Raw genomic sequence first — 23168 nt, 5'->3', positions numbered from 1 at the left:
TCTACGGCTTTCAGCCAAAAAATCTCGAAATCCACGGCCTACGGCTGCAACCCTGTGCCGTAACGGCTTTTTCGCAAATTCACGGTAATAAGTTAATCTATATATATAAAAGGCAAAAGTGATTGACTGATGTATCAACGCACAGCTCAAACCGCTGACCTAGATTCCAAATTTAGCACGTAGGTTACTTTTAAGGTCTAGGGGTGCACTAAGAAAGGATTTTTTCAAAATTCACCCTCTAAGGGGGTGAAATGGGTCCAAAGTTAGTATGGGGAACAAGATTAGTAGAATTTTATTCGAACTTCACAGGAGTACTCTTACAATAAATAAGTAAACACCTGTTTCAGGTTTTTTGAGAATTCAACCCCTAAAAGGGGTAAATGTGGTGACAAAGTCAATCAAAAACCAATCGTTGATATATCAACGCACAGCCGAAACCACTGGACCTAGAGACTTAAAATTTTGCACATAGATACCTTATACAATGTAAGCATCCAATAATTGGAGATTTGGGAAATTCCTACGGAAACGGGAAAAAACGGATTTATATATTCGATTCCGAGTGACCCTATCTCAGTTAACTATAATAACTAGACTCTTCAAATTTGATTCACAAGTAGGTATTACATTAATCAAAATATCGATTTCAGATTTTTTGGAATTCCTACGGGATAAGGAAAAAACGGAATTATATATTCAGTTTTCATGGAATCCTATGAACTATAATTAGTACTAGACTTCAAATTTGGCATAGAAGAGGTGATTATAATAATAAAAAAAACAGTATTAAGTATTTTGGGAAATTCCCACGGGATAAGGAATAACGGATTTATATTCAGTTTACGGAATCCATTTTTCGTTTTACTGGTCCTAGAAAACTGATATTTGGCATTGAGATTCCTTGTTGGAGATGTTAGGAACACTATAAAAGAATTTCCCGAAATTCTGACGGGAAGGGGAAAATATGGATTTTTCGTTTTACTGGTCGTAGAAGGCTGCAATTTGGCATGTAGGTTGCTTAAAGAGTGAAGAGAACCATTAAGAAATATTTTCCCGAATTCCCACGGGAAAGGGGAAAAAACGGGATTTTTCGTTTTACTGGTCCTAGAAAGCTGAAATTCGGCATGTAGATTGTTTGGGGTGTAGAGGAGCGTTAAGAGAGGGCTTTCCAAATTCCCACGGGAAACGGAAAAATATCTGAATAACTGAAATTTGGCATTTAGATCCTTGGGGTGTAGGATAGTACTACAAAAGGATTTCCCGAAATTCTGACGTCAACGGAAAACACGGGAAAGGGAAAAAACGGACTTTTCTTTTACTGGTAGAAAGCTGAAATCGGCATGTAGGTTGCTTGGGAAATGTAGAGGAGCATTGAGAGAGGACTTTCCAAAATTCACACGAGAACGGGGAAAAACGGGATTTTTCGTTTTACTGGTCGTAGAAAGCTGAAACTTGGCAAGTGGGTTCCTTGGGAGTGTAGGGAGCATTGAGAGAGCATTTCCCAAAATTCTTATGGGAACGGGAAAAACAGGACTTTGCTTTTACTGGTTGTAGAAAGCTGAAATTTCAAAATTCAAAGGTTATACTGCACGTACGCTGCAAAAAGCCCTTTAACCGACTTCAAAAAAAGGAGGGGGTTATGCGTTCCGCTATATATATTTATTTATGTATGTTTACTGATTTCTCACTCAATTGTGTCCCAATTTTTAAAATGTTTTTTTTATTCGAAGGAATATCTACTCCCGAGGTAGTCCTATTGTCACCAAATCGGAATCTGATGACGGGATCTCTGGAAATCAAGGGCAACTCTCAAATTTTGTAGGCACGTTTATATAATTTTTCTCGAGTTATTTAAGTATTTCCAATAATTTATTGAATCAGGCGTTACTTTGCGGAGGTCCATATCATATTAAATATAATGACCCGGATAACTCACGTCTTAAATCGAGTTTAGCTCGACATGTTTCGGGCTAATCCGTAGCCCTTCGTCTTCGGAGCAACGCGACTCAGCGGCTGCTGCAACACGCGCACTGCCACAGCAGCAGCCACCGAGCAGCAGCAGCCGCTGAGTCGCGTTGCTCCGAAGACGAAGGGCTACGGATTAGCCCGAAACATGTCGAGCTAAACTCGATTTAAGACGTGAGTTATCCGGGTCATTATATTTAATATGAGTGAGTCTCACGGTAGTTTCAGGTCGATATCAATGAACTAAAATAATTTCCTTGCTCACCCGCGACCTTACGATAGCTAAGCTTATGCAAAATATGCGTGTTCATGCAGTTCCTCCACCTCCACACTGTAAGAACACACACAAATCACACAAACCATCTATCACCACCACCACACTACACTGACGCGTTTCTACGCGCTAGATTTAAAGAGCATGTTTCGGCATATAGGAATGAGCATCCTGATAAGTCGAATTTTGCCAAACATTTGTTGGAACTAAATCATTCTTTATCGGACTCAGATTCGTATGAAGTGTTACATTATTGTGGCAAGGGTTTCGTCTCGATGTTTTAGAATGCATGGAGATAATTAGATACAACAGTATGGGGTCTATTATTAATGAACAGGTAAATTTAGTTTCATCTCCCTTGCTACGGCTTCGTTCTAATTTCAGCAATGGTAGTTAATAAAACATGCCTTGACAGTAAATAATAAAATCAAGGTAGTTTTGAAGGACGGTTAAAAAAAATTATTAATAATTTGTGGGTAGTTTTGTTTTGTTTCATAAAACGTATGTGGGTACTTGGGAGTTACAGTGACAAGTTAAAACGGTGGTTGTGGTTCGTTAGTCTAACAACTGGTAGCATGTGTTACGGTTGTGTCACTCTGAAGATGAGCTCTGGTTGAGTTCGTCAGTGTAGTGTGGTGGTGGTGATAGATGGGTTTGTGTGATTTGTGTGTGTTCTTAAGTGTGGAGGTGGAGAACTGCATGAACACGCATATTTTGCATAAGCTTAGCTATCGTAAGGTCGCGGGTGAGCAAGGAAATTATTTTAGTTCATTAAGTATTTCCGTCTGGTAGACATCTTCTCATGTTGATGTGCTGATGATGGAAGGTAAAACTCCTTAACGGTCAGTAGAGGATATTTTTTTAAATATTATATTTACGTGTAGACTGATAGTTGTTTTCTTTCATGTTATCTAGGTGAGCTGATGATGGAAGGTTAATCTCCTTAACGGTTAGGAGTTAGAGGAAGTTTCTTTAAATATCATATGCATGTATAGGTACACCTTTAGTTGTATTCTTTCTGTTTATTCAGGTAAGCTGATGATAGAAGGTATAACTCCTTAACGGTTAGGAGGACACATTAAGTACCTACACCAAACCAATCAACTCATTACGTAACAAAATTTATCCATACCTATAAAACAGTATACTGTGACAGGCTGACTGACTGACAGACGACGCGTAGTTAAAATACAAATTTTACAGACCTGAATTTGGCACACATGTAGATAAAGTATCATAGAAGTGCACTAAGTAAGGATTTTTCGAAATTCCCATGGATAAGGAAATATTTAACTTTGTCTGCTTCTTTGTTGTTTGGTTTGGGGAATCTCTGGGAAAACTGAGGTGATTTAAAAAAATCTATTAGTGAAAGCTTTTTAAAAATCGATACCTGAAATAATGGAAACCTGTTTCAATTCAATCGCGGACAGTTGGTTTTCTATTGAATTTACTTATTCCTATCCTGCGGGAACAATCTATGCCGCGTAAGCTACGAAGTCGCGGGAAAATGAAATACGTGGTTTCCTAAAATTACAACCCTGACCTAAAGATGTGAAATAGGGGTTCAAAGTTTTTACGAATTATGACTATCTAGGTTGATTTTTAAATTCAAAAATCAATTAAAACACGAAAATAAAGATCGTAGAAAGTAAATCTGTGTTACCCCACATTTAACGCGAGCGAAGCCGCGGGCAAAAGCTAGTTAATTTATAACAAATTCACTTTTAGTAACTTTTTTTTGTAATTTTTCACTTGCAACTCTCGTGGCACTACCACTAGCATGCTCACTAAGCAAACGCGTTCACACTTGCTTATTACCTTTCCCCCTTTCACCCCCGCATCAAGTAGCATGCTCAAAAATAGCAGGGCCTGCCATTGGAGAGCATGCCACTAAAAAGTATGCTCAGTAGTAGCATGTGTACAGAAGTACACACATGCTAGTAGGTAGCGTTTGCTCAATAGGAGCATGCTTTCGTGCTAGTAACGAGCATGTGTAACAGCAGTTAAATAAGAAAGTGTTTAGATTATTTTGAGCACTACAACAGCTCATCCACTTCTGCTGCTGACTGCACCTATGTACAGTCGACATTCCGGATACAACATCAGGACAGACAATTATTTATGTAACTAAACAAGGATTTTTTTTTAATGTGACTCAATATTAGGTAGTTTTTTAAACTCAGTTAATGCTGGACGATTGAGTTTGTGATTTAACTTCAACAAAATATAAGTTAAGTTTTTTTAGGTTAGTTTTTAATTCAGTTGTACGATTAGAATAACGCGTTTGTTCAAATAAATTTATTACAAAATATGAACATCCTAAATGTAATCAGAGTAATATAAACAATCGAGTTGATGCATTATATTGTCCAGCATTTACTGAACTTGAGCATTAATTTATTATTTAATATTATTTATTTATTTGCAAATAAAAAATTACAGCATTACAGCAAAACCAATGCGCTGTAAAATTAAAATTATGCTTACAATAAAAAGCACAAAAAGACATTTAGGGATTCATGTTTTGAATTTCACCCTGATAAATGTTAGGAATCAGAATTATTTGTCAAAACATAGGTTTTACAGGTTTTAGTTTACATTAATTTTGTTAACTATCTTCGTCATCAGTAGTATCGTTCATCAAAGTTAACTATGCTTTGCCTATAATCCATTCAGGATAACCTTGGACTCTAGAAGGTAACAGAAGAAGGGGTTCTAAATTTTTTTTGTGAAGTTTTAATAATAATGATGATGATGATGATGAATAACAGAAGTAAGTAATAAGACGAAGTCATAATTTTGTTTACTTTGTAAATAGATTAATACGTAATGTAGGTCCTTACAAAATAATACAATATACGTAATACATAGTCTAATAACTGTGGACTCATCCGCTCTCATTCCCTGTTTAAAAATATTTTACTTCTTGTTTCTGCTATGAAGTTCAAACTTTTTTCCATTCCAAATTTTATCTATTTGTTGCAGTGCCTTAGTTGTGAAAAGTTAACTATTAGGTACCATATGATTAAAGGTCATCAGGTCATTTGATCCAAACTGGCGATTAAAAACTATAAATATTTACAAAATATTTCTTGAGTTAACAATATTATAAACGTTTCGTTTCTTCCATAATGTTATTTATCACTGCCTCTGGGTATTTTATATCAAGACGTTTCCGTTTTTAACAAAATAGAAAAAGTTTTTATTGATTTTAAATAATGATATGAATAATAGCAAAGTGAATCATACTAATATTCATTATAATTGCGAAAGTTTGTAAGTTCGTATGTTCGTTTGTTACCTACCTCTTTACGTCTTAATCGTTGATCTGATTTAGGTGAAATTCGGTATACAGATAGTACAAGTCCCGGGGAAGGACATAGAATAGTTTTTACCCCGGAAAAAGTTTTCGATATTTTTAATTAGAATTAAGTTTAGATCGTATACTAAAAAAATGCAATTTATTAAATGATTTTCTAAAGCGTGCATTATAAAGAGACCATTTTCCTTCTGTCCATTCCTATATTGAACAGACTGTAGCGGCATACAAATAGCGTGCATTAGGTATAGCATGCAGCATGCTCACTAATCACAATAAATACAATGTCAAAGTTACAAAAACAAAGAATTTCAATTTTTATGTCAAAATTAAATTCCATTATGGAAAATTAATAATCATAATGGAAAATTATACAAAAAATATAATATCGTAAGTTTGTGGTATCAATGGTATCAATATCAAGAAAATTCGTATCACAGGGACAGAGAATATTCCTATTTCCTATCACTTTTAGAAAGCTGATATTATTAACTACATACAAGGCTACTTGAATTATAAGGCAATTTACTTACACTGTGATCATTACACTGTACGAGTATGCATAACAGAAAATGTTAGCTTCAGCATCGGTCATCTGTTTATGTTGCAGAATGTCTGTAGTTAGGTACTCTGTTAATATTAATAACTTTATCGCTTTTGTTGTTGATTTCCTTTGGTTTCAGGTTCTGTTCCTGCCAATGGTTGTATATGTTCCTGCTCTAGCATTTAATCAATGTAAGTAAAAATATAGACACTAGTTCTGAATTTGTGACTTAAATTTTAATACCCAAGCCAATTAGTTCTACTGCTCTTGAATTTCCCGTTTGCTTATTTCGTAGTAGGTATAGTCAGTACAGTCCATTTGAGTAGTTTATGTTAATTAGGTACATTTAAATAGCTTTATTACCTAAAGAACAAAAAGTTGGAAAACCCCCAATTTGGTCACTTCAAAGTTCAATATCTCAAAAACGGCTGAACCGATTTTGATAAAACATATCTAAGAACCATCACTAGAAAACCTGCTTCCAAATAAAAAAGCCGCATTCAAATCGGTCTACCCGTTTAAGAGCTACGGTGCCACAGACAGACAGACAGACACACAGACACACATGGCGGTCAAACTTATAACACCCCTGTTTTTGCGTCGGAGTTCTTACGCATTTGGAACAGAATTATAACTAGTCTCTGAGACTAACGATTTTTTTGTCATTGTTGACATTTTGGGAATACGGGGATTGGATAAATAACTAAATGAGACGAGCCTATGCGGAACCTAATCAAGCTACTGGTTAATTTGTGTTTTACCACCGCGATAAAGAAAATAAATAAATATCACGGGACAATTCGCAGTTCGCACCAACTGATCTTAGTCCACAAATCAGCAAAGCTTGTATTATGGGTTCTTGTCAACGGATACTTAGAAAATATTTACATAAGTCCGTAAATACATACCTATTAAAGAGCAACTATTCGTATTTTTCTGCTCCGAACCGGGATCGAACCCAGGACTTCGAGCTGTGCAGTCAGGTTCTCTAACCACTAGGCAGTTATGATCGTCTCAATGTCTGTATTCCTAAGGATTAGACTAAAAACTACGAGTGAGAGACATCAATGTATGTTTTCACAAGTCCGACAAGACCGAGTAGTTATAATTTTTACGTTTACTAATAAGAAGGAGTTAGCAATATTTTATTTACCAACTTTATAATTGTATTTCCAGTGACCGGGTTTAATGTGTTCGCCGTTGGTGGTGTGATGGTCGCCATATGCGGAATTTATACTGCATTAGTGAGTATCTTGTTCAACAATGACGTTTTGTTGCTTTATAAATATTATAGAAAATATAAGGGTATGATTTTATTGATCACCTAATAAATGCGTTTTCGGCGACCTAAATAATATTGTTCCTGCAATAGTAGATCTGTCACCTAAATTGAATCACCAAATAATATTAAAACGGTTACCAAAATATTATTTAAAAATTACTCGGAAATAATATTGATCATCAAATAATTATATTGGTTTCCAAAATAATAGATGTGTCACTAAAACTGAATCACCAAACAATATAGAAATGGTCCTAAAAATTAATTATAATCACTGGGAAATAATAATTGATCATCAAATAATTGAACTAAAATTTGACGATAATGATATGTTGAAATAATAATAAAATAATATCTTCTCACAAATTACGCCAATTGACCTAGCCACAAACTAAACAAAGTTTGTTCTATGGGTGCTAAACAACGGTTAGATATACATACATATATACTTAAATACTAACAAACATCCAAGACTCAAGTACCTACTACAAACATTTATATTCATCATACAAGACGTAGATAGCAAAAAATGTTCGGTCTGGCACTTCTCCGGCCGCTGCCGTGGCACGTTCGCTTCGCTCGCTTGGCTCGCGCACTGAGGGTCGTAGTTCTACCTAACACTCCTCGCTTCGCTCGTCGTCGTACCTAACCAGTCCTGCCTTAGTACAATAGGTAGAAGCATCGAATTAAGGAACTAATCTATTTATAAGGTGACAGATCTATTATTTTGGTGATCGAATTTTGATGATCAAACTATAATTTATGATACAGGTTTACATTAAACTGATTGATGACTGATTTGACAGATTTGATTAATTTGATGACTAATATATTTCTTAGGGATAGATATAATAATTAGGGTATCGTAGTTTAGTGACAAATCTAAATTTAAGTGACAGAAAATAAAGTTTCCAAAATAAAATACAAGAGGAAATGGCAAGTCGTCAGGGCGCTTTAAAACATCCAAGTGACGGCGTGCATGTGACTTCATTGCGTTGCGCGTTGTTATGTAACCTTGTATCACAGTGGTATCTAAACTATTCCTTTTGTGTGATTGATTATGAATTGCATCAACGATAGAAAGTAGGTAACTGAGATTTAACAAAGCTGTGCGCTACATGGAAAAATTTCAACAATAGAAAAGCTGTGCTAAATGCTAATGTGTGTGTAAATTCATTCGCACACGGCGTGCGGCACACCTCTGATGGATGGCGCAGTCTTAAGCATTTCCACTTGTTTTTTCTTTTTTATGCTAATGCAAATGCCTTGCGTATTTTATCTAAAACATATAAAACGCATTCTTTATTTTCACGACTCTTTTCATGCCTTGTTGCCACTCTTGTGTCATCTTTTTTGTTTGAATAAGTACTTGTTCTTCCCCGCGATTTCCTCTTCAAAGAATTCCATTAGCTAAAGAGTTAACCCGTACTCAGAGTCGTTAATTAAACTACTAAAGATATCGTCTACAGAGGTTAGGTCCGAATACCTGTGTACAAAGTGGTACAATAAAAAATAAAAAAAATTTTTTTTAGGGTACCTCCCATAGACGTAACGTGGGGGTGATTTTTTTTTCTCATCTAACCGTATAGTATGGGGTATCGTTGGATAGGTCTATTAAAACCATTACGGGTTTGCTAAAACGATTTTTCGATTCAATAATTTGTTTGCGAAATATTCAACTTTAAAGTGCAATTTTTCATTAAAATCGAGTGCCCTCTAAAATCTAAACCGATGGATGGAAAAATTTTAAAAATTCAAGATGCTAGCAAGTGTATCAAACTTACAAGGAAAACTATAACGCCTAAGTTGCTTGAGAATTATTAGTAGTTTAAGAGTAAATAGCAGCTTAAGGTATAAAATATACCTAAACTTGGAAGATTCCGTATAAAATATTACTTAATTTTTTCGTAATGGCTACGGAACCCTATTTTGGGCGTGTCCGATACGCTCTTGGCCGGTTTTATATAATAATAATAATAATAATAATAAATTTATTTCGACCAACTCGGATCATACACATAGAAATTAAGAACAATAAGATTACATTAAATATTAAATATACTAAGTGGGCAACACATGCAGCTGGTTCCAGTGGCACATAAATGGACCGTCATTCCGCTCAGAAACTGTCTTCAGGAGGCTGTTGGGGCTGCGAGTGATGCGCTGCAGCAGCGAGGCGACCCGTTTCCGCATGATTGCGTGAAAGCCGTCTGCATGCGCCTCCGCGAACATTCCTGACGCGCTGCAGCGCCCCGGCAGCCCCAGCAGCATTCTGAACGCGTTGTTATATTGAACGCGTAGGGCGCTGTAGGCTTTTTGAGTATAATTGACCCACAGGCTGCAGGTATAAAATGACTGGCAGTATGCCTTAAACAAAGAAATTTTGACGTTTTTAGTACACCTGGCAAACCTACGGATCAACATATTACTCCTCACCGCCAGCGCCCTACGCTCTCGCTCTATATCCTTACAGTCGCTAAGTGACGCTGTAACCCAATGCCCCAGATATTTAAACTCCTCGACTACCTTTAGAGGAGTGCCTTCGAGTTTTACTTGGGGAATACGTGGATAGCTCATTGTACCCGCCTTAAACACCAGCAACTCACTCTTTGAGGCATTATATCTAAGGCCGTGGGCCTCAGCGTATCTTTCACATATGACTAAAAGATCTTTAATGGCGCCTATTGACGGGCCCAGCAACACCATGTCATCTGCGTAACTTATATTATTAATAAATTTACCTCCTACTGAGCATCCGACCATAGTGTTGCTGAGCTCATCAATCAGCCGATCGACATACAGGCTGAAGAGTTTGGGTGACGTGAGCCCACCCTGTCGTACCCCACACTCTGTCCTGTATGTGTCAGATAACGAGTCAGCCCACCTTACCACGTTATTTTGGTGACCATACCAGAACTTAAACATTTCAATCAACTCACTGGGTAACGTGGTGTCCTCGTACAGTTTTTGCCATAACTTACTATATGACACCAAATCAAAAGCCTTGGACAAGTCAAGAAAACACGCGTATACGGGTGTTTTCCTGTCCGTGTAATATCGGACAGTATGCTTGAGACAAAGAACTGCCGCTTCCGTGGAAAGCCCGGCTCTGAAGCCGAACTGCGCGTCATTGAGACACATGTGCTTGTCCAGTTGTTTGTCAAGCATACTGTCCAACACCTTTGCCGTAATAGTGGCCAATGAGATGGGTCTATAATTCTTAATATCAGAGGCGTCTCCTGTACGGTTCTTAATTATGGGGACTACCACCGTCTTCATCATCTCGTCCGGCAAGTAGGAGTGGCTAACACAGAGGGAAAAAAGTAATGCGAGCACTCTCGACACGTGCACCCCGGCATGCTGCAAATGCTCAATGCTCAGGGAGTCATGTCCAGGTGATTTCCCACGAGTCATGCTCTTCACCACCGCCGCCACCTCCTTCGCAGTAAACACTACCGGTGTCCCTCCCAACGACCCCCTTCCCTTAGGTATGTACTCCCCGTTACCCAATGAGGAGTCAACCCTAAAGTGCGCCCTAAAGAGATTCGCAATTTGGTACGGCTCGCTAATCCCCTCAACACTCACTGGCAGACCAGATCTAGGTCTCAATCTATTAGTGCATTTCCAGAAACTAGAAAAGTCTTTACTTGTATGGTGTGTCGCAATGATATCCATTTTGATTTGTTCCGCATTATCTTGACACCACTTAAGTTTTTGTTTGAAAACCTTTCTAGTTTCTGACATGACATCATAACTCCAGCCTTGTCTAGGCTTACCGTGCTCAACCCAGGTCTGAAACGCCAGCCTAGCCCTCTCGTGCGCCTGTCGTACATGTTTATTCCACCCGATCACATATTTATTTTTATTCTTACCGGCTACGGCATAGGTACTACTAGCTGCAGAAGTGAGAATATCAATCACACTTAAATACAAATTATCAATTATCATTTTATGTCCTATATCATTACATAATCCATTATTACATTCATAGTCATTATTACATTTAATCAGTTCATTCGGAAATTCTATTAATCTAAGTCTTTCATTGCAATAGTCTTCATACAGTGAGACTTGGTGTGAATTTCTTTCACCCCATATGACCGAGTTACATTTCTGCTTATGATCTATTTTTTTTTCCCCTATTAATTTAACATTACAAACAATTTCCAACGGGTAGTGGTCGGACCAATAAACGTTGTTATGTACTTTAACGTTTAATACCGTTTTCCACGCTGCTTCAGAAACCAAGCAATGGTCCAACCAACTCTTGGCACCGTTAATATCACTTAAGTATGTGTAAGTGTCTGATGACAGACCCAAGAATTCAACGTCCGCACATTTCCATTTAAGGTCACAACAAAAGTTTTCGAGCTCTAAACCGAACCTTTTACCGTGCTGAGCATTAAAATCACCAATAACCAACACAGTGTCTATTTGGCAGTCCTCCACGATTGCAGCGACCTCCCCCAGGCACTCCGCAAACTCAGCAAGGGTATCCGCCGAGTCCGTAGGCATATATACTGAAAACACTAAGAGTGACCCTTCGGACAGTGCAATTTTTATCGCGGCTACACGTACACTCTTACATTGCACTACCGATACCGACCTAAACACACTCTTACGCCACAGCAACGCGACGCCTCCAAACGGTCTACCACGCAATAATCCCACACTTGTGTCCACTGCAGACTTGCCGGTGTACTGGAAGTCGCTATCCACCGCGCCCAGGAACGGTATGTCTTCCGGTAACAACCACGTTTCCTGCAGAGCCACAATATCCGCTGTACGGCACAAACTTTTAACAGCATCGACTGAGCGTGTTATAGACCTACAATTGAAGCTAATAAGCTTTATGTTATTTAACCCTGCCATTGACGCTTGTTTCATTCATGTCATTCATCCTATTATTTATATTATATAGGTCCCTATTGAAGTAAACAAATCTACGGAATTGTATTCCTTCTGGCCAGATTTCCTTATCTAATAACAGTGCTAACTTGGTGTGTGGTACAAACATTTTATAGGCGTCATGGCGTTTTTCCTTACGCATGTTAATCTTTTTGAGCTCCACTTCCACACCAGTTTTCTCCTTAATATACTCAATTATGTCACTCGCCCTAGTCTGCTTGTTGACATTATTTATAAAAAGCGGAGTTTTTAAATTTGCAGCTTTAAATTTACCATCGGGGTTCACTCTCGCATTACCGTCAAATACCGTTAGTCTACTTTTCTTACTATTCTTCTTTTTCCTGTTTTGCGCTGTATGCCACTCTCCATTCGACTCCATTTCCTCATGCATTTCACTTTGTATAACTACCATGTCTTCGTCCGCCTCTTTTGACTTGGACCAAGCACCAACATCTTGTTTACTTTGCATTGACAATCGCGCAGCCGGTGTTTGCGCACTATTCGATGTATCGGTCTCGCTTTGACATGGGCGCTCTGCAGGTGCACTCGTGCTCGCCGTATGCAGATCTTGTATGAGTGACAAAGATGTCACTATTTCTGCTGTTTGTACGTCACTGCTACTGTTTGCACGTGATTTTCCGTCCGTGAATGGGGGTAGACCCATCGGTCCGCTATTTAAACAAAAACTGTCTTTGAAACCACCCCCGCCTCTTTTATGATTTATATGTAATCCTAAATCGTTAAAGTTATTTACGATTGACGCTTGTTTAAGGTTAGTGATTTCATTCCTTAAGGGCAACACACACAGAGAGCGGGCGCGGGTCGGGTCGTGTCCGCCGCGGGAGCCGCGCGGTTCGTTGTATTCACACAGAGCGCGGGTCGGACCCGCGACGGGCCCGCGGCGGCTATCAATGTTGCCAGTTTAGTGACTTTATCCCTAGAAGTGACGGCTTTTGCTTAAATCTTAGCGACCAAAAAAAAGTTTTGATTAAAAAAATGGTTTATCTGGCGACTTTTGGAGTACAAATGAAACAGTAATAAGAATAAGAATAATTTTATTTTCTCAAACATGCTCGGTAATGTATGCGTTAATGTCACGAAATGGAGACATGAAGATTCTCATTTATGGCTCCCTACCACCTCTCTACATAACTTCTTGGCCTAGGCCATGAAGTATGTATGAAAATCCATTATTGTCCGCTGCTCTAACTTTTTAATTTTACTTACTAACATTAAACTGACAAAGAAAAAATTACGAACAGCCAACCACCACTACTCTATAAGCATTTGCGATACTGCGATGCGATGCCATGCGAAGCGATGGGATACGATGCGAAGCGATGCGATGCGATGCCAAGCGATGCCAAGCGATGCCAAGCGATGCCAAGCGATGCCACGCGATGCCAAGCGATGCCAAGCGATCCCAAGCGATGCCAAGCGATGCCAAGCGATGCCAAGCTATGCCAAGCGATGCCAAGCGATGCCAAGCGATGCCAAGCGATGCCAAGCGATGCGAAGCGATGCGATGCGATGCGATGCGATGCGATGCGATGCGATGCGAAGCGAAGCGATGCGATGCGAAGCGATGCGATACGATGCGAAGCGATGCGATGCGATGCGAAGCGATGTGAAGCGATGCGAAGCGATGCGATGCGAAGAGATGCGATGCGAAGCGATGCGAAGCGATGCGAAGCGATGCGAAGCGATGCGAAGCGATGCGAAGCGATGCGAAGCGATGCGAAGCGATGCGAAGCGATGCGAAGCGATGCGAGGCGATGCGAAGCGATGCGAGGCGATGCGAAGCGATGCGAGGCGATGCGAAGCGATGCGAGGCGATGCGAAGCGATGCGAAGCGATGCGAAGCGATGCGAAGCGATGCGAGGCGATGCGAAGCGATGCGAGGCGATGCGAAGCGATGCGAGGCGATGCGAAGCGATGCGAGGCGATGCGAAGCGATGCGAGGCGATGCGAAGCGATGCGAGGCGATGCGAAGCGATGCGAAGCGATGCGAAGCGATGCGAAGCGATGCGAGGCGATGCGAAGCGATGCGAGGCGATGCGAAGCGATGCGAGGCGATGCGAAGCGATGCGAGGCGATGCGAAGCGATGCGAGGCGATGCGAAGCGATGCGAGGCGATGCGAAGCGATGCGAGGCGATGCGAAGCGATGCGAGGCGATGCGAAGCGATGCGAGGCGATGCGAAGCGATGCGAGGCGATGCGAAGCGATGCGAGGCGATGCGAAGCGATGCGAGGCGATGCGAAGCGATGCGAAGCGATGCGAAGCGATGCGAAGCGATGCGAAGCGATGCGAAGCGATGCGAAGCGATGCGAAGCGATGCGAAGCGATGCGAAGCGATGCGAAGCGATGCGAAGCGATGCGAAGCGATGCGAAGCGATGCGAAGCGATGCGAAGCGATGCGAAGCGATGCGAAGCGATGCGAAGCGATGCGAAGCGATGCGAAGCGATGCGAAGCGATGCGAAGCGAAGCGATGCGAAGCAATGCCAAGGGATGCGAAGCGATGCGAGGCGATGCGAAGCGATGCCAAGCGATGCGATGCGATACGAAGCGATGCAATGCGATGCGATACGATGCGATGCGATGCGATGCGAAGCGATGCGAAGCGATGCGATGCGAAGCGATGCGATGGATGGATGGATGGATGGATGGATGGATGAAATATTTCCTCACATTGTTTGAGAAAAGCACTATACAAGCCTCGGCCAGAACAGGGATTGCTGAACTCGTCCCTTACTTCATGGCTTCAGGCAATTATACAGTGCCGCGAGATATATGTGGTTAACAAAAAAGTAAAACCGACTCCAAAAAAATAAAAAAATAAATAAATGGAACCGACTACAAAACCCTTCAAAATATTTTCCTAGGTGTACCTACTAGCTCGAAGTCGGTGCCTCAGCACGAGCCAGCATAAATAATTAAAAAAAAAAAAACCGACACGCTCTTGGCCGGTTCTTGTTTATTACTTCATCACGTCTAAACCACTGAACCGATTTAGATGAAATTTGGTATACATATAGTTGTAGTCACAGAGATGGACATAGGATAGTTTTATCCCGAAAATTTGTATAGTTTCTGCGGGATACATTGTATACCGAATTTCATCTAAATCGGTTCAGCGATTTTGACGTGATGATGATGGCTGATGAAGTAATAAAGAAACAGACTTACAAACTTTCGCATTCATAATATTAGTGGGATGGGATTAAAAGTAAGTGTTTTTGTATATTATGTATGTTGTTCGACAGTCAACGTCATAAATAAGTGATCACTTTTTAGGTATAGGTACCTTGTCGCTTTCAGTCGTTACACAATTTCGTATGGCTTATCAAACATGACGTTAAAGTGCCAAGGTACAAAAGTGATCACTTATTTATTACGTTGAATGTACCTACACGATATGTCATTAATTAATTATAATATTTATCTAATTAGTTATCAACATTTTTTTTCACGTAACCCAACCTTTCAGACCGCCAGTGCCCTGTCACTACCAGATTATTGTATTGTTACACAATTTACATAAGTATTCTAAATTTCAAGTCAAACTGACTACTGAAGTGGTCAAAATATACTTGCAGAATTTGACTACAGACGGACAGACAGACAACGGGACATGTGAAACTAAATAAAAGTTGTAAAAAGTAGCCTTTATGGTATTCCAGCTATCTACGTACCAAATTTCATTCAAATGCCGTTTTAGTGTGAAGGAGTAACAAACAAACAAACACACACACACACACGCACGCACACACACACACACACACACACACAACACACACAACACACACACACGCCACACAAACTTTCGCATTTATAATATTACTTATATATAGTACTTGTCAATTTAATTAGCTGTACATGGCTGACAATTATATTTTTATTAGAAAGTTAACAGTGTGGATTTTACTTTATTATTTAAATTTATGTAATGGTTAAGTTACAGAAATACGTTACTTTAATTCCCTTAAAAAAAAAGCCTGGGTGCCGGTAGCCCAGTAACACACTGTAGATAGGCAATGCTAATATATCGATACTGAGGAGTCAAAGTTATCGATACTATCAAAAATTCGATATATCGTTGCAACCCTACCTGTCAAAGGACGCTGCGTGCGAAGGTAAAGCCATAAATCGCACGCGGCATCCTTTGACAGAGGCGGCGCGTGTCAAAGCGGCGGCGCGATACAAACACCGGCCATTTGCGCTCGGCACGGCTGCCAAATTAGGGGTTTTCCCTCAAATTTAGGGGTAAATAACTGGGATGGGGTATTTTTAAGGATTGTTGGGAAGTTTTGCTTTTATATTTATTTTGTATTTCTTATATTCACATTATTTCTTGATAAAAAAAATAAAAATACAAATTATTGGGCCTGGGGTAACCCGATCTAGCCAGTCAAATTTGATGACTCAGCATGACCCAGCAGGATCGTGAGGTAGAAGACTATTGTTCCATACCTGCTGGCTCGTGCTGAGTCAGCGACTTCGAGCTTTCAAGGGTTTGCGGTCGGTTCCATTTTTTGTTATTTTTTTGGAGTCGGTTTTACTTTCTTCTTAAAAAAATATTTTTATACGTATTAACCTGTTGAACCTAATAAGATTTTGCATTACCTGCAGCAACGCATGCTAAAATGTGGTATAGTAGTTAGGTTATATTAACATATATATGTTTTATCCAATATAGCTTCCATCGAAAATAGCCTAGTGTGTATTTCTTTTCAGACTGTTCCATATGGGTATCAAATGAAAGGGCTCGAAAAATAGAATCTTCACACGAAAAAAATCAAATCCAATGTCGCTGCCATCACAAAAGCAAATGTAATCGTCTGGACCATAGTTCAAAAACGGAACCCGTATAGTTTCGCCATGTCTGTCTATCTGTCTGTCCGTCCGCGGCTTTGCTCAGGGACTATCAATGCTAGAAAGCTGTAATTTTGCACGGATATATAATGAAAACTATCCCGACAAAATGATACTTGTACAATGAAAATTTAAAAAAAAAAAAAACATTTTGTGGGTACCTCCCATAGACGTAAAGTAGAGATTTTTTGTATGTAAGTAAGCCGGTGGGTGGAAAATTAAACAAAATCTGGATGGTAAGTATATCAAACTTACAATCCTGCCTGATGTCATTATACGACATGTTGCTGTGTGTGTAATCATTCACTTCATTCTTGTGGCACTACCTATACTAACATGTTTTAGGGGGATTTCCAATTAATTATAGCAATTTTAGGGGTTTTAACTTAAGTTTTAGGGATAAATATTTTTGAGAGTTGGTAACTCTGCGCTCGGCCCGCGCGCTGTTTGTGACGACGGGCGACGGGCGCGGGCCCGCGCACGACCCGCGCCCGCGCCCGCGTTCTGTGTGAAGGCTTCCATATACCGCCATGCAAATACGCCCGTCGCGGGCCCGCGCACGACCCGCGCCCGCTCTCTGTGTGTGTTGCCCTTTAACTCGGTCAGCTGCTGTTCGGTTACGTAGGTATCCTTCATATTATTTATCTCATTTTTTAAGATCAACATATCCTTTAGCAGTCTTGTTGCATCTATGTGATCAAAGGTTACCGGCGGGAGTTTATGAAGTTCTCTTGCCACAAAAATGGGTAAATCCTCCTCTTCGGTCTGCTTAAATATTGCTATCATGTCACTTAAATTACGTTGTGATTTGCCATCATTTTTACGCACAATTTTCTTCAGTTTATTTGCCAGCGAGTCGAAAAGTAAACTTTTGGCTGTCTCGATTTCCGTTACGGAGAAAGTAGAAATACACAATTTCACAAGACATTGTTCATTCATCACCTTAACTTTGTTTTGAATAAAAGCTAATAGTTCACAGATAACAATATTGCATGTTGTGCACTTAATCACCGTTGAGGCCATTGCTCTCTGCAAAACACACGTCCGTGCGCGATCGCGATGCGTCGCAACCCCCAATAAAATATAAAATATAAAAGCCCAAGTCACGTGTTAATTGAATACAGCACCACAGTTAAAGTAAGCCAGTTTCTACGCTAAAACAACCTTTTTGTTTTCTTTTCCCAACATTTTATCTGTGTAGGTAGGTACAGCTAAGTTCAAAGATTTTTATCTATTCGAACCACTCGACAATATGTTACCACGATCTTATTACGTCGGAATAAGAATCCGTCGTACATATTTTTGAGACTTGGAATAAGGTAATTTTTGCATGTCGCTTACACTTCACTGCAAATACATAGTGACGAAAACAAGTAAATTGGTTTATACAGGGTGGTCTGAGAGCGGTGGTGTGGACGGACTCGGTGCAGACGGGGGTGATGTTTATCGGCGTCTTGCTGGTAGCTGCGGCCGGCACCGTCGCTGTCGGCGGCCTGAGGGCCGTCTTCGATATAGCTGCACTGTCCGGCCGGATGGAACTATCTAAGTAAGTGTATCTATACGTACCAGTAGAGAACCTGGCATTAGGCAATCCGGAGACTGAGAGAAGTGTGACCGCATAGTTAGTGAGCTTTGCTGACACGATGACCGCTGACGTGATGTAAAATACTTAGGCAATGCGGTGGCAAGCGAGTTGTTACGGCGTCACGCCACTGGTGTTTAACCCTTTATAAGGCAGACACGATTTAACGACCACTTGCATTGAGTTGGAAACTCAACCATATTGCTTTCATAATACGTCACAATTTCCATTGTAATTATTGAAAATACGACTAGCTTTAAAAATATTCTTTGTCAGGTATGTAATAGTATATATTCGTAGCTGCTTTTGATTCTGTGGTAGTATGCTCCAATAAACGAGGCCTTATAAAGGGTTAATATAGGGTGTCCTAGGCCCTCGGTTCGTGCTTCGTGATGTACACTTGCGTGAATATTAACTTACCCCCTTATTCATAAAACTTAACAAGCCTATGTTAACTAACAAATGCTTTGTCCCTTTCTAACAAATACAAATGTCGAAGTGACAGATAAGGACAAACGAATTTTAGCGGCATTTTAACTAAAATAGGTTTGATTGTCGTTTATGAAAAGGGGGTTAGGCTTTGCGATCGTTCGGGTCAAACGTCACGTCCTCCCGAAATTATTACCACAATAGAAAAATAGTACTTATATATGTAACTAACCTCGCATCGCGCATCGGTATTGTCTTTAATTTCCTAAAAAGTTGACTCTTAAGCGAGTTTAGACTTGCAAGAAAATCGTGCAAGTTGCATTGAATTGCGGCGCTCGATTGACCACTCAAACTCGTTGGCTTTACGGCCTCGCAATGTAAACTCAGCCTTAGCATCACCTCCTTTACTAACGTTTATTGAGAAAATAACGTGACACGCATTTTTGTTGTGCGGTTGGTTTCTATGAGTAGATTTATTGTTTGCGAGCAGTTAATATTGTAATGTCTCCTTTGTTTCGAATTCTTGACATTAGGACTCGAATGAGTCAAAGTTATTCATGAGTAAAGGAGTAGTAAAAAATGAGCAGTAGCCTAAACATGGTCTACACGCGTAGGTAGGTACTTCTTTGTAATCATACAGAAATGATGTGTCTATGTTATGTCGTAAAGGTAACATAATTCCCTTTAGTGAATGCTGGGAATACTAGGTACTTCAAATAATATTTTATCAACTTGATGACTCAAGTTGTGACCAACACAACAAACTAGGTTTTTCCAAAAAAAACTATATATCTAATATTTTTTAATTTTTTAAATTGATGAACATTTTTGTATTTAAGTGGGGTTTTCGGATGGTTTAAATTTACAACTGGACCCTGTAAGGCTCTACAAACTGGTTTCAGGAAACGGGCAAGACAATCTCTGTCAGGTCAGGTAGCTAAATGTTTTATATCATTTTCCTTTTCATATACTAAATTTTACTGTGTGTTTCTCGAGTAAATAAATGATAAAAGTTGGCACTGCTATCGTTTTATGTTGTTTTATGTAAATTGACTTAAATAAATTACTTAAATAACTATTATCATTAGAATTAGATATACCTACCTACCTACTACCTAAATGCTTTGATGTCATCAATTTGAACAAGCAACAGGAAGATACTCAAATGTAACTACCTAATATAATAATATGTGTTTCGTACAACATTCGTGCTCTATATTGTGTGGTTTTTCTATGTTCTATATTCAGCAGTCGGGATCCATTTAAAATCGTGACCGGCTCAAAAATATCAGTAATGAGTCTGAATAAATATAGGTACAAGAATTGCTCTTTACTCATATAAGATTTGAATTTTTTTTTGACTTAAGGTAGTAATCATAGTTCCAGTCTTAAAGAAAGCTTTCAGAAATAGGCCTGAATTTCAATAAAGTCTTGAGCTTTATCAATAAGCTAGCCTTTTTTAGGACAAGGCAATTAAAATGAATAGCACTTCGCAAGTCTTTCCAGACAGTCCACAGGCATTAAATTCTATGTCAGCCATAAGGGCTAAACATCCCAGCCAATAAATGCAATACGCAGACTCAAGTCACTGTAGCCGCAAACGGCTACGTATTATTTATATTAGGTATTATTAAATTTTGGACTAAAAGGCTCGAGTCTTTCCAAAACACTAGCCGTAGCTGTTTTAATCTGTTTGTTGTTGTTTTTGTTGTTGTTAACTGTTTTGTTAATTTAAGGCTTTCGTTCTTAGCTGGAGTTTCTCCGTACGAGCGGCAGACGGGCTGGGGTGCCGTGGTCGGCGGCATGCTGTACTGGACTTGCTTCAACTCGGTCAACACAGACTATGGTGCAGCGGTACATCTCGCTGCCTTCGAAACGGCAGGCTATTTAGTAAGTTGATATGTGGGACTTTTGTTTAAAATGGATGATGACCCAGGCTGGATTCGAATGACATTGTGTCAGCGACATTCAGTCTATTTTTGATTATTATATTGGGTGATTCAGGATACGTGAGCAGGACCTATGCTATTATGGATTGGGTGGATTATGATGAATCGTTCACAATCTTATTTAAGTAAAACCTCCATACCTTTAAATTGCAGAGTGATCAAGCACTTAGTAAATAAAAATAAAAAACTTTTTTTACAACATTAATTAAAAACGTTAATCTCACTAACCGACATAGTAGCCTTAACTAACTGAATCCGGTAGAGTTGGTTCTGCTCGCATCTCCTGAATCTTCTGTATATTAGATCAATTTGCAATTTTTACAAAATTAAATAAATTTAATTGAGGTGAAAGAAATGGTCCATCTATGAAACGTGATTTTTGATTTTGTGATTGCAGCGCTCTAGCGAATATTCTGCTTGGGCGCGATCCTCGCCATCTCCCTTTGTGTCTGGTGCGGCCTGGCGGCGTGGGGCGCGTGGATCCAAGGCGGCTGCGATCCCGGCGGCGTGCCATTGGTGGACGACCGTCTACTGCCAGCGTTCGTAACCTACATTAGTCGCGTGCAACATCTGCCTGGGCTGGCCGGCGTATTCCTAGCTGGAGTTTTCGGCGCTGGCTTGAGGTAACCCTGAGCTGGATAAATTTAAAAAGTAGTTTTACTTTATTGTTTCCTATGTTTATCTTGTCTCCCAAAATTATAGTTACCGTGATGTAGAATTTAAGTCAGCACTATACATAGTATGTAGAATTACTACTGTTGGACGGCCCTGCCAAAGGGATAAATTAATGATGATAAACGGAAATACTATGCAGGCCGGCTTACGTATGTATCATGGTGATTCCAATGATTTCAAAACCATTCACACAAGAGAGCCCGCCAGCTGAGATTAGATCTTTCTGCTACCATATCCCGCATTGATGGCCATTGCAACATCCAAAGATATAGGTACCCGAAAGCTAAAATACGATAAAGTTCTTCCTTATCCCCAGTTCCCTGTCAGCGGTGTTGAACGCATGCGCGCTAGTAGCGGTAGAGGACATAATGCACGGTTGGCTGCAATGGCGGCTCAAGCCTCTGACCGAGGGCATCATAGCCCGGATGGTGACCGTCGTGCTCGCTCTCATTTCCTCGTGATGCTGATTGTGATTGAGAAGCTGGGAGGTTGTGCTAAGTCTACATTTGTATATTCTTTAGTTAGTATATTTTAACCATTGGTATTATCTAGCTTGGGTTGATGTCCCACTGCTAATTCTAACGAATAATAGACTTGGACAAAGATATCGACGAGGTTTCTTAATTTCTGATAAGTAAACAATATTTTTAAAAACTCAGACATGTCTTTGCCAATCTTAAAAACGACTCGTTTATTGAAAGTCAAATCGCGACGAAAGCAAGTAAACATTAAACTCGTCTGTCGACAATCATGTGATAATATTTGTTTATGAGAATTTCCAGCTACTCGATGTGTAGGTACGTACTGGGTAATAGGTATAAAACCGGACAAGTGCTTTGAAGTTGAAAAAAATCCGGTTCTCTAAATAGTTAGTAAAGTAAGTTTGTAATCGTAAAATAGAAGTATCTAGGGATGCAATATACCAAACTTATAAATTAACGAAGTTTGGATTTCATTAATTTATACGTTTGGTAATTGGCATTCTTCTATTTTACGATTACAAGCTTAATTTTGTAACTATTTAGACTGGATTAGGTTTGCTAATTAGCGATATCCTGTACTCGTAGGTTTGGATTACTTGAGATTATTTATATTTTATTATATTTTTAATATATTTATAAACTTGACAGACGGTAGAGTTTTAAATACTTACATAGTTATAATGAGTGTGATAGACTTTTATATTCCTTAAAAACGAATGAATGTGACCGGTTTTTAAAGGCAATAAAAGTCTATAACGAATAATTATATTGGAGTTATATCAGAAAACATTTTAATTTTCAATTCAATTTTTAATGGAATAATCAAGAAAAACTAACAAAAATTTATTGCAATGAATGCAACCGTTGCCAGCTCAGCAGGCATAA

General features: G+C 39.5%; 1 long non-coding RNA gene and 1 pseudogene across 1 annotated transcript in view; one reads left to right on the top strand and one right to left on the bottom strand.

Annotated features, from left to right (window-relative positions):
- LOC141436287 (uncharacterized) overlaps window positions 1–23168 on the bottom strand; it is a 56508-nt gene that overhangs the window by 20248 nt on the left and 13092 nt on the right. The window lies entirely within an intron of this gene.
- LOC141436496 (sodium-coupled monocarboxylate transporter 1-like) overlaps window positions 6041–23168 on the top strand; it is a 26138-nt pseudogene continuing 9010 nt past the window's right edge.

The sequence above is a fragment of the Choristoneura fumiferana genome, chromosome 16 (genome assembly GCF_025370935.1).
Source record: "Choristoneura fumiferana chromosome 16, NRCan_CFum_1, whole genome shotgun sequence".
In the NCBI taxonomy this organism is placed as follows: Eukaryota; Metazoa; Arthropoda; class Insecta; order Lepidoptera; family Tortricidae; genus Choristoneura; species Choristoneura fumiferana.
This window is presented reverse-complemented; position numbering and strand designations above follow the sequence as displayed.